This window comes from Vulpes vulpes, chromosome 6 (genome assembly GCF_048418805.1).
Source record: "Vulpes vulpes isolate BD-2025 chromosome 6, VulVul3, whole genome shotgun sequence".
Taxonomy (NCBI): domain Eukaryota; kingdom Metazoa; phylum Chordata; class Mammalia; order Carnivora; family Canidae; genus Vulpes; species Vulpes vulpes.
Window position 1 is genome coordinate 13,907,878 of NC_132785.1, and position 13,440 is coordinate 13,921,317.

At 32.5% G+C, this 13,440-nt stretch overlaps 1 long non-coding RNA gene across 1 annotated transcript in view; it reads right to left on the reverse strand.

Annotated features, from left to right (window-relative positions):
• Nucleotides 1–13,440, reverse strand: part of LOC140599291 (uncharacterized) — a 35,725-nt gene that overhangs the window by 16,674 nt on the left and 5,611 nt on the right. The gene's annotated exons all lie outside the window — the stretch shown is intronic.

The window sequence follows — 13,440 nt, forward strand, 5'->3', positions numbered from 1 at the left end:
CTTTGGTTTTGTTCAAACAAAGGGGAACTTGCACAAATGATTACAAAAGAAGCTTGTGAGACCTGAAGAGCCTAGGCAGTGGGATAGAAGTGAGGCCCCAAGGATGTAGAATTCCTTTCATATCAGGATCTATATTGAACCAAGTCAAGTTATGAGATTCTTTTATTAGGGGTTAAGGAAGAACTGGAGGCTTGATTTTTCCAGAAGCATTTTTGTTTACATGAGTGAGAGAGAGAGAGAGAGATTTGAAAGAGTATATCCTTGGGTCTCTTGGGTTAAGCGTCTGTCTTGGGTTCAGGTCATGGTCTTAGGTCATGGTCTCAGGGTTCTGGGATGGAGACCATGTTGGGCTCCCTGCTCAGCCAGGAGTTAGCTTTGTCCTCTCCCTTTGCTCCTTTCCCAGCTCATGCACTCTCTCTCCCTTGCTCTCTCTGTCTCTCTCTCTGTCAAATAAACAAATAAAAAAGAAGAAGAAGAAGAAGAAGAAGAAGAAGAAGAAGAAGAAGAAGAAGAAGAAGAAGAAGAAGAAGAAGAAGAAGAAAAGAGTATATCCTTGATTCTAGTACTAGACCAAAAGCCAAACAGAGCCCAGGGGCCAAAGTTGGCCAGGATGTACAGAGGCAAAGTTTACACTGAACAGAATGTTATTAAATACACAGATAAATAGGAGAATCTTTGGTCTGGACTTATGGAACTTCAATGCAAAAACACATTTCTAATGCCCGTTTTGACTCATTTTTTTTTCTTGCCCAACATCTAGTTTTCCATAGTTTCTGTGATATCTCAGCATTTAAAAGAAATGGAATTTATTTATTAAAAGACCAAATAGAGCATTTAAATCTAGTCTTTTTGTAATCTTATTTTTTAATCTTAGATTTGTTTTCCAAATATGACCATGATTAACATATATACCAGGTCATTACTAACTGTGTCATCTTGAAAAGTTTTCTAACCTCTGAATTTTTCACTTGTAAAATGAGGATAATCATGCATCAGAATGTTGTTAAGAGGATTAAATGACATAATACATGTAAGTTTCTTTTTTTTTTTACATGTAAGTTTCTGATAGCAAAAATACATGATATTTATTAACATTACTTGTAAAGTTCTATCTAGTTTCTTAATTTTACACTTCTTTAATTCTTCAGTTTGCTAGGAAAACCCAAGGTATGAAGTTAATTTTAATGATATTTTGGGCATATCATAATGGCGTAGCCTATTTTCCTAGTTATCTTGGACAATTTGGCATTGTAGTTGTCCTTCACTGTGGTACCAGTTTGTTTCATCCCAGTGCTGGATAAGAGAGGGGCGAGGTCAGTAAAGTCTCCTCAACACCCTAAAGCTATTCACCATTAATGAGCAATTAATTTCCACTCTTGGATGTTTTCATAGTAAGTCTCCATTGAACATGAAAAGAGCATAAATTTTACACTTGAAATGTCAGCTAATAACATGTCTAAATACGTATCTACAGACAATATAGAGTATCTTTTCTTACAAATTTGTATTTATAATTTTTATTTTATTTTAACGGAGATTGAAATAGCCTCATTATTGATATTATTTAAGGAATAATTACTTAATTGTATTGTTGTGAGAGATTAAGTTTCTTAAGTACAGTTATATCAAATACAGTTTAGCTGACTAGCTCTTACACATGGTCTAAGAAAGGCAAAATTAACCACAACATGTCCCATTCTCAGTACTGTATATCCTTTGTTCATACAACCATGTATTTTTCAAGTTCTGTTTTATTACTACCATGTCTATTTAACTCAGTTGGTTAGCACATGCTGCTAATGAAGCTGAGGGCATGGGTGATATCTGTTTTCAGGCCAATTAGTTTTACTCTGTCCACAGACTATAACCCTAACCTAAGGCAAATTGTATAAAAATTGAATGCCCTCCATTACAGAATGGCCAGCACATAGAAAAGTGTGATTCTTTTGTTCCATCTGGAAAAACAATTTACTGTCTATGCCCATACAAGTTAAATCACTATAGTCTTAGAGAAACACAACACATTATTATTTTTTAAATTACCTTTTCATGTATAAATTCTTACTTTTTTCTCAGATTCTTTTGAAGCAAATTAGTTCATTGGTTCTCAAACTGTTTTATTTTGATTAACGCTCACATATAAACTCCAAGTCACAAAGAGGTGAATGGTAGTTCTTAGTGTGGGCATTCAATCTGGATTTAGAGTTATCATCTTACAAAAATGGTTTCAACTTACATTTCATTCTTCAGGGGTCCACAAGTAAAAATACTATTTGAACTTTTAGGTCAGTTTCTGTTTTAGTATTAAGTTTGAATGATGACCTCTATTCATGGCAGTGGTGTATGTTAGGCTTATGATTCTCATAGGGGTGTTGAGGCTTGAGAACTGCACATATACTTCTTAGTTAGCCCTAAAAGTGTGGCTGAACATTGTAAAACAGTTAATAAATCATTACAATCAACAACTTTTAAACTGCCCATCCAAAGCAACTGGCTTGACACGCCATCTGTTATTTTTCCTATAAAACCCTCTAGTCTGTTTATCTAAGGGAGCCATTTAACATTTAAAATGATGTTCCTTTTTAAGGTATGTGATGGGTTGATGAAGACAAGCTTTTGTTTTAATTATCAACAATTTCTGTGATGCGATATAATTTTTGCAGTGCTCAGGGCCCTTTACAAATCAAAAGGAATCCAACTAAAACAGTAATTAATGTCAAATGACTAGTCACAAAAGGCCCTATTTAATTAAAAAGTTCTAATCTTTGATTAAACCTCATCACACATTCTCCTGATTGCAACTGTTGTCTCAAAAAGGAATGTAATTGGGTACATGGTATATTGTCTATCTAAAATGACACCTGCAAATTATATAAAATCACTATGGTCTGCTTAAAGTTGGAAATCACTCCTAAGTTATATTTTTATATTGTTTCTTTCTTTTTGCCACTATAATTGGAAGCCTTGTTTTTCATTAAATAATATATCAACTAAGAAATAGAGTCAAGAAAATTTACCTATGATTTATAAAAATCTGCTAATAAGAATATTTCGGACTGAACTGTATATTTTGAAGTTAAGATTGAAGAGTAGCCACATTCTTATAAAATTAGTAACAACCTGAAAAAAATGCAAATTTGAGTCAAAGTATTATGGCATATTTTGCACTTATATTTAGAAATATTTCAAAATTGAAAAAAATAAAAAATTTCTTTTTTTGAGAGAGAGAAAGCAGAAGGCAAAGGGCAGAGGCAAAAGGAGAGAGAATCTCAAGCAGGTTTCATGCCTACTACAGAGCCCTATGCAGGGTTTGATCTCATGACCCCGAGATCATGACCTGAGCCAAAATCAAGAACTAGACACTTAACCAACTGAGTTGCCCAAGAGCCCCTCAAATAATTTTTTTTAAATTCCCACATCTTTTTAAAATACTTCTCCTGTTTGAAGGCATATTGTCTTTTATTGCATATTAAAATCAATGATTATAAATTCAGGTTTCTTTTATTTATTGCTTTCCATTGCCCTGATTTTATTTTGTGATCATAGTGTTAGATTTATAGTTTCTCCTAGGTTTGGATATAGATAATGGCTATTCTAATTAGGTCATTAAAATAAGTATAAACCTAAATAGACACAAAGGTTTATTGGCACATTCTAAGAGGTACTTATTGCCATGTTCTTTTCTCCATTCTGATGACTAATATCTAAACCATGTGCAATCTAACAACATAATGCTTATTCCAGATTTAATATTATTGATTAACAAACTGATCTTTAATTGAGTGTTTTATTATTATATTTCAACCCACATTGTTATTGTTTTATCCATATCCAACCATCTTTATGCTAATTTCATTTACCATCCTAACCTAACCTGCATCATTCCAATTATTTCTATTGTTCTAAATGAACAAGGGAAGGATTTAAGAAAAGCTGAGGAGAGGAAAATCAAAAGCATTCATTCTGTCTACATTTACCCTATGTGTGGTATTTAATGTAAGTCATTTAATTTAACCTACCAACTAAATCATTCACCATACTTTAAATAAAAAACTCATTTTGTATATCACATGGAATATACATAAAAGTAGAATATGTACATATTTTTCATTAAATTAATTAAAACTATATAAAATGTAACTGAAACTTTAAGAGTACGTTTTTATGTTTATGACAGTTTGGTGTCTCATAAATTATTTGATTCTAAGATCAAGCTAATAACTAAAGAAATAGAAATGCTTTCTCAAGTCTTCATCTTAAAGTAGAATTAAGTCCTTGATTAATTACCATAACACATCTTAAACTATAACATTGAGTCATTTATATGTATGACTTATATGAGTAAAGCAGTTTGCTAAAATTTGTGGATCTGACACTTCAGTAAAAAATGAAATTAACTTCATAAGGATAATTGAAACAATAAAGCAAGTTAAAAGACATATCATAAAATGATTCCAAAATTAATCCTGTCAAGTACTTAGCATATGATGTCAAAACTGATAACTATCTACCTAAAATGAAAATATAAATATAAATTTTTACTGAATTTTGATGAGTCTCTTCTTTGAAAATGTAACAGACTGCTATAATTATTTTATACACAATAAGATAATAAATTCTCTAAATCTGGAGACAATTTCTGTGATCAGATGTATAAAAGAAAAATTCTACCAGACTAGTTAAATAGGCAATGAAGACTGTATTAAAGATTTTTGCAATAGGAGACAAAGATTGAACTCAACTTCACTGAAACAAAAGACAGCAGTTTTTAAATACCAATGTGAGCTAGTGCAAAATTACTAGAGGACATTCCAGGGGTAGTTTGGTCAATATGATTTCTCTGCATTTGCTAATTGTCTCTTGTGGAAGTTAGGCTCTAAATTTTCACAGAAACTGGAAGATGGAGGCTTTTATCTTTCTAGATGATTACATTTCAAAGAGATGTATCTTTGGATGTAGAAAATGAACATCTCAAAGGGGCAGAGGAGAAATTGCAATTGCCAGTTTTCTAAAGTAAATGCTCTAAGAAAAAAGAGGTCAGGGGCCTGGAGTCAGGAAGAAGCCTGTTGAAGTTTAGTCAAGGTTAGGGAAATGTAAGGCCATCTTGTTCAGATGATCTGTTTCACCTTTATTTAAAAATGAACATTTTGTGAAGAGGTGGGACATGATACTAAAAACGGTTGCCAATTTTTCTACTGCTCACTTTGGATTCCAACAGGTCTCTTAATTACTAATACATCTCAAGTGCCAGCATTTTAAAAATATTAGACTTCTTCCAGTTGTGATTCTTATGACACCAAAATTGAACATAGATCATATGTTATAATCACTTGATACAGACCAAATGAATCTTCATAACACCACCTTGAAGTAGATATTTGCATTGTCTCCATATTAGAGCAGAGGAAATGGAACTATAGAAACATTTAAGTAACTTGCCCAAAATCAAACAAATATTTAGCATTTGCTTGAGCCTATGAACAAACCTGGTAGAAAATAAGTACATTTCTGGGCTTAATAACAAAAGCCTCATTCAAATCATGAAAGAAGCATCAACTGTGAAGAGAATTGGGGCTTTGTGGGTTTTTTGGTTTTTTGTGCTTTTTTTTGTCTTGGAAAAAGGAAAACAGAAAAGAGATCTAAATAGCACTCTGTATGTATAAATTTTTCCATTGTATTGATTTGACATTTTGCATTAGGCCATGTTATGTATCTTTTCCTTACAAGATGATAACATGATGATGATGATTGATGATGATGATGATGATGATGATGATGAAGAAGAAGAAGAAGAAAATGACCCTAATTTTCACAAGGGACAATTAGCAAATGCAGATAAATCACACTGACCAAACCATTCTGGATCCTGAGCTAGGTGATTTACATTCAATAGCTGATTTAACACTGATCTGTCATGAGCTACTTTTTCTTCCCAATAGTGTTGATTTGTCTTATTAAATTAGATCAATGCCATTTACTTTTATTTTAAATCATAGCAATAGTAATAGTAAGACATTTATTTGGGCACTTATTATTTGTCAAGACTTGGATGAAGGCTTTTATAGCTATATAATTAACTGCATAAATGATACACAGGCACAGACAGGACTTTTTAAATGGTGTATAGTAACACAGCAAGTAGATGGTGGAACCAGGATTTGAACTGAGGAAATCTAACTTTGTAACCTTCACTCTGAAATGCAAAGCTCAGCTGACTTATCAAATATTTGCATATTCAAATGTTTTTTCCTTTATTAATACGCAGTAAAGATAAATAAAATAGACTCAAAGGAGCATGGATCCTTTTGTGATATTAACTTAACCATATTTACTGAATACAGTTTTAACTCTGCCATTTAAGAGCTCTGAAACCCCAAGAACGTCAGTTTCCTCTGAAAAATGAGAAAAATAATTTCTGGCATATCTATTTCAGAAAGGTTTTGTGTCATTAGAGTAAAATATGTATAAAAGTGTTTTTAAAACTGCCAGATAGAATGTAAATTCTAGTTAGTAATATATTTGTCTTTTTCTTCACCTCTAAATATAAATATATAAACAAAAATAAAAACTGGGCCACTAGATCCAGACAATTGCAACTTAACCCTAAAATTATTTTTTTCCTTAAGTTTGTTTATTTTTGGTCATCTCCACACCCAGTGTGGGACTCAAGCTCATGACCCTGAGATCAAGAGCTGCATGGTCTTCTGACTGAGCCAGCTACATGCCCCAACCCCAAATTTCTATTGAGGAAAAATATCTCATTTTGGCTTTTAAAAGTAAGCAAGTCTATTTAAACATATATTAAAATTAAATTAAACAACCCATTCTTGAACTCTTTAATGTTTTCCTATTTCATATGTTTAAACTCAGTAAATTTATTGATTTAGTTCAATAAATGTATTGGTGTATAAGCAAAGCATTTGATTTAGGCCATATTTTTCTGCTTTAGCAAAATATTCTGTCTTACTCAGACTAATCTAAAACAAATTTCTTAAAAATCAAGCATATAATTGATTTTTAGAAATGCATGCTATTATATGTAAAAATATAAGTTGCCAATAATAAAATTATAAATTTTTATTTGTCTGGCAATGAAGAAAAATATTTTCTAATACCCACTAATGGGAAAATATGCAGAAATAGACATTCAATACCTGGAAAAGTTAGAATTTGATCCTGCTTTATTTCTATTAATTTTATTTTGACAGTTTCAAATGTAAAGAATAATTGCAAGACTAGTGCAAAGAACTACCATGTACCTTCACCCAGTAAGCCCAGGTTTCTTAGTAAAGTTCTTTGTAGTCAAAGATCCAATCCAGAATTACCATTGGACCCCATTATGTGTTGCTGCCATTCAATTGGGAACAGTCTGTCAGTTTCTCTTTGATTTGTCCAAATTTGGCAGGTTTGTGTATTATATGTCAGTCATTTTTTAGATTGCCCTTATATCCTTGCTGCTGTTCCTTGCTGCTGTCGCAAATTACCACAGATTTACTGGCTTAAAACAATACAAATTTTATAGTTCTGGTGGTCAGAAGCAAATGAGTTCACTGAGCTAAAACCACAATGCCAATCTTCTGTTTCTTCCTAGAAGCCCAAGGAAAAAATCTATTTCCTTTTCTTGTTGAGCTAGAAGCCACTCTTATTCTTTGGCTTGTGTTCCCATTCCACCGTCTTTGAAATCAGCAACCTTGCACTAAATCTCATACTGCCACCTCTCTGGTTCTCTCTTCTGACTCCTTTTATCCACTTCTAGGACATACAGGATTACATTGGTACTGAAATAATCGAGCTAATCTCAAGGTTTGTTGTTGATTAACAGGCTTAATTCCACTTGTAAACTTAATTCTTCTTTGCCATTGAATCAAACATAGCAACGGATTCTGGGATTAGAATATGGAAGTCTTTGGGGTGGCCATTATTCTGATTACTACAGTCTCTCATTTTGGGTTTTTCCAATATTTCCCCAATTACTTTTAGGAGGAATATCACAGATGCTGTTTCTTTTTATTGTATACCAATGGGTAGCACACAATGTCTATTTGTCCCTTTGTTGATGGTAACATTAATTATTTGATGATAATAGATCAGGCAGGCTTTTCCACTGTAATGTTACTTATTACCACTTTGTAATTAATAACTATTTTTGTAGTGAGATTCTTGAAATTGTTTACATATTCTATCCTCATCCCACTTTTATTCACTACTTTCCGTAGTGATTAAATTCATTTATGTAACTTGCCTGAATCATTCGAGTAATTGCCAAATGATGATCTTCAACACTATAATTCCCTCCATATTTATTATTTGGCTTGCTAAGTAGCACTTTCTCTTCTCCTTACTTATATATTTGTATCATTGAGTACTTGTAGTTTCTTATCTTATTCAATGGGTTATAATCTACCACTGTCATTATTTTGATACTCTACTGTGTCAATTTGGCCCATAGAAACCTTTTCAGGAGTCTTTTATACAATATCCCTATCATTTGTTCGTCATCCTTTTACCTTCTTATAAAACAAGCTTTTTCAGTCTCATTTTACTCTTTTCTCTACCTCAGCCCTAGAAGCAACAATTTATTCAAGGATACTTGGTTCCTTAATTGGAGAATGATATATGAAAAGCAAGTGGAGACCAGATAAGTTCATTGCTACTGGAGTGTCACTTGTCCCAGTCTCTTTCAGTGGAAACATCCAGAAAAGACATGTATGTATGTATGTGCACACACAAACACACACACACACACACACACACACACATACCTTATGTATTTCTGCATATATGCACGTATGTTAATAACCATGAATATATACCAGTACTTCCAATTCCACTACTAAATTACAGAGTTCACACTACCTCTACCCAGTTCCAAATTTGTCCCTCCCTTGGTGGAGTGTGAAATATTGCTCCCACCACCTCAGTTGTCTTGCATGTAGCCAATCTCCCATGGCTGCTAGTTTGCAGCACCCCCACAGGGCCCCTACACTGACTTAAGCCTGCCTAACCCAGGGCTGCTTTCCTCATTTGAGTTTGCAGGTTGGATTTTTGACAGTGGAAGGAAGGAAAAAGGCGAGCAGAAGATAGAGGAAGAAAAGCTGTAAATACTGTTAAAAAAAAAAAAGTAGGGGAAAATAAAGAGGAAGAAAAACAGTCCTGTTTCTGTGAGAGCAATTTGTGAATATCTATTGATTTTTATAACTTTCTACCTAGAAATAATTTCACAATTACCAAAAAGTTGCAACTGTAATGGTAGCACAAAGAACACACATAAATCCCTTAATAAGTTTACTTTTTATAAACACTTTACCACATTTGCTTTCTCGATCTCTCTCTTCTTTTCTCTGTTCTCTATATAGTGTCTATATACATATGCACATATGTCTATGTAAGCACATATGCATATACATCGATCTGTAGAAACACACATGTTTTTTCAGAATCATTTGAAAGTAAGTTTCACATGCCATGGCCTTTTGGTACTAAATACTGTTATGTATATTTCCTTAAAATAAGAGTATTGCCTTGCATAACCCCAGTAGGGTTACTGCATTAAAATATAACACTGATATATGTCTTTTTGTCTAATCAACTATGTGTATTTCAACTTTGTCACTTTATCCAATAATGTCCTTTACAGCATTTTTAAAATACAGTACAGAACTCTGTTTAGCATCAGATATTACAATTGTCATGTCTCTTTAGTCTCCTTTAATCTGAAGTATTTCCAAAGCCTTTCCATGTGACATTGACATTTATGAAGAATACAGTTCCTCTAACTTTTTAGTAGAATATATCTACATTTGTTATTAAAATATGTGTTTCTCTTGACATAGCTAGTTACTTTCTAATAAGTTAATTTCGTATGAAAAATATTTCCACATATATATAAATATGCTAATAATTGTGTCAGTTTCAACATTTTATGAATAAAACACTGGAAACAATCTATATGTCTACTGAGAAGAAATTAGTTACATATATGATTATGTGTTTACACAATAAAATTCTACATATTTATTCAAAAAGATAATGTTCTGGTATAGAAAGATGTGCTTGATTTATCATTACTGAGAAAAAATAAATTATATAAAGATGTGATTAGTAATTTCATCACATACATGCCCTACTTACATAGCATGTAGGTATTGCTTGTTTTTATAAATACTATGACTGAACATCATATTAATTTTGCTTTGTGCTATTTTTTTTAATTTTTTATTTATTTATGATAGTCACAGAGAGAGAGAGAGAGAGAGAGAGGCAGAGACATAGGCAGAGGGAGAAGCAGGCTCCATGCACCGGGAGCCCGATGTGGGATTCGATCCCGGGTCTCCAGGATCGCGCCCTGGGCCAAAGGCAGGCGGCAAACCGCTGCGCCACCCAGGGATCCCTGCTTTGTGCTATTATTTTTATATCAAACACAAACTTAGAATATCATCCAGATTATATTTGAATACTAATCCATATAAATAAAACTCCATCTTTTAAAAACTTTTAGAATTTTTACTTTTCAGTAGGTTTCTGACATTAGATACCTATAAGAATTTAAATGGCATTTAAAAATATTATAACCTCAAGTATTTTTTTTCAATATGGGACTTTCAATAGCAAATTTTCTATATATCCAGAAAAGCAGTATCCACTAGTTTTTTAGAATATGTCAGATTATTAATTTAACTGATTAATAATTAATTTAACTGATAATTTTTGATAACATATCCAATATAAAGTCAAATACACACTAAATCTAAATGTTTATGTATCAAAAAACTATCTAAATAATGTGTACAGGTTACCCTTTGAATTAACTTACAGTTATTTGGCAGAAAAGGCCCTACGTAGAAATACCCTCCATATAATCAACCAGCATGTCAATTTCCAACCCCTCAGACCATGCAATACAAAGTAGAATATTGCTGCTAATTGGTATATGTTTTTCTTCTGGAAGTGAAAATTCTAACCTTTTACTTGACAGATGTTTGGGTAAAATGCCATGTAACATTTTGAGAGCTTATCTGTGCTCTTTATAGTTGTGTTTATGCTGCCACACATTCAGGAGCAAACAAATGAAAAAGTAAACAAAAGTAAAAATATGACCCAGTTAACTATTTTCAGATAAACATATAAATCAAAAGCAAGTTAATTTCAAATATGTAAAATACTTATTAGATTAAACAAATGAGAGATTAACCTAGAAAGCACATCTCTAAACATTCGGAATATTTGAGAACGAATGATATATAGGATGGCCAAGAGACTAGTGATATAAATAAATGCAGTTCTGTATTTTTTGAAACAAAGTTATAATTCTTCAATTTTTCTTATGCCCATTTTTGTCATAATTTAGCTACAAAATGAACTAATACTATAATAATAGTGGCAACTATTTTTTAGAGTAAGCAATATCTTTCCCAAATGTCCTGTGGTTCTCTGCAAATTTGGGAGAGGAACATCAAATATTTTATTAGTCTTTTTGAAATGATAAAATTTAGTCTCTGGGAGGTTAACCTACTTGCCTACTGGACCAGATGAAACCAAAGTCTTCCAATAATATTTTCAACATCATTAATAAGACATCTTACCCTGAATAGCCCACCCCTCCCCTCAGAAAATTTTAGATATAATCGAGACCACTACTGATCCTATGTACTCTATTTTGTGATGTAATTATATTTATAGAGACTTTGTTGAATAAATTTATTTTTTATGCTTTTGTTGAAAATGCTAAGTCCACATAAACCATTTAGCTTTGGTTTTGTGTCATAAATATCTTAAACCCATTGGGATGAATGCTCGATGTATTCATTTGGACAGAAATGAAGGCAACTGTAAGTTTCAAAGAATTAATCCACACTTCCATAAGAAAAATAGTATTTTATTAATATGCAACTATTCTATATGAATCACTAAAGAAATCTATCTGATATTGAACCTTACATATATTGCGATATTGGAACATAGCTATTTTGTATGCCTTATCTAAGAGTAAAGTCACATAAATAAAAGTGGGAAGCACTAAAACATCTTTTCTCTTTGAAATGTTATGTTAAGGTATACCAAGTCAAACAGGTTCTTATTTCATTTACCTATAAATTAATTTTTCTCCTTACCATTGTTTGGTTTCCAGCAATGCACCAAAATAAAAAGGAATGCTAGTCATGGACATACACCAAAGATATTGTTATTTTACTTGGGGAATAAATTATTTACAATGAATGAAACAATGAAAAACAAGAGAGAGTAGTTATAAACAATCAATTGTTTCTTATGGAACTAGCGTTTTAGAAAACTAAGTGATCTCTATGAAAAAAAAAAGACTTGCCTGGTGGGAAGAGGAACAAAAGCAAACATGGAAATTAATATTGCCTATATGAGAGATAGTAAAGTGATCGAAGTTAAAGTGTTAGTGAGGGGAAATAGTAATATTAGCTTATTTATATATTTTTAACATAGATTATTATGTGTTCATAATAGAAAATTTATAAAATCAAACATAAGACGTCACCCACCATCCTACCACCAGATACAAATGCTTACAACATAGCCTTATAAATGCTTCAGGCTTATGTCCCTACTTATTTTTTATGTACAAATGTGTATACATAAGTTATAAGAAAATTCTAGTAGAGTATACTCTACTTCTATTAAATGCTGCCTACTATAACGTTTTAGGTGTTCTCTCATCTTATTAATTTTTCTTACATTAACTTTTGGGTAGGATGCTAACAGATAGCTGTTGTATAATATACTTATCCACTCCTTCATTGTGGTAGCCAAAATGCTCCTTCCAAAGATGTCTATATTCTAATCCCTGGAAATTAGAAAATTTTATAGGACATGGAAGAAGGGACTTCACAGATGTAAGTAAGGTTACAAGCTTTAATTTAGAGAGATTGTCAGATCTATCTGAATGGACCCAATCTAAGGACATAAGCTCTTAAAGCTAGGGAACTTTCTCCAACTGGTATCAAAATAGATGCAGCAGAAGCAGAAGTCAAAGAGATTCAAAATTTGAAAAGAGGCCGACTCTGATAGTTTGAAAATTGAGAGGGCAATGTGACAAGGAATGCAGACAGCCTTGTGGAGCTGAGAAAATCTCCTGACTGACCACCAACAAGGAAATGGGGACCTCATTCCTACAATCATACACAACTGAATTTAGCCAACAGTTCTGGATCATGGAGAAAGGACTTTCCTTGTCTGCCTAATTCCAGAACATAAAATATATATCTCATTTGCAAAATCAAGAATGAATGAATTGTAGTTCTGCTTTTGTAGATTGTTAATATCACTTTCCGGTTTTTTTGGGGGGGGGGGGGCTCGGTCACTTGAGAGATGATTCCATTTTTCTTGATTTGCAGGAACTAGGAGTTCTATATTACATTCGTAGTATTGTTAGGATGAGAAAGTTGGAAGAGGACTCTATTTTATAGGAGGAAC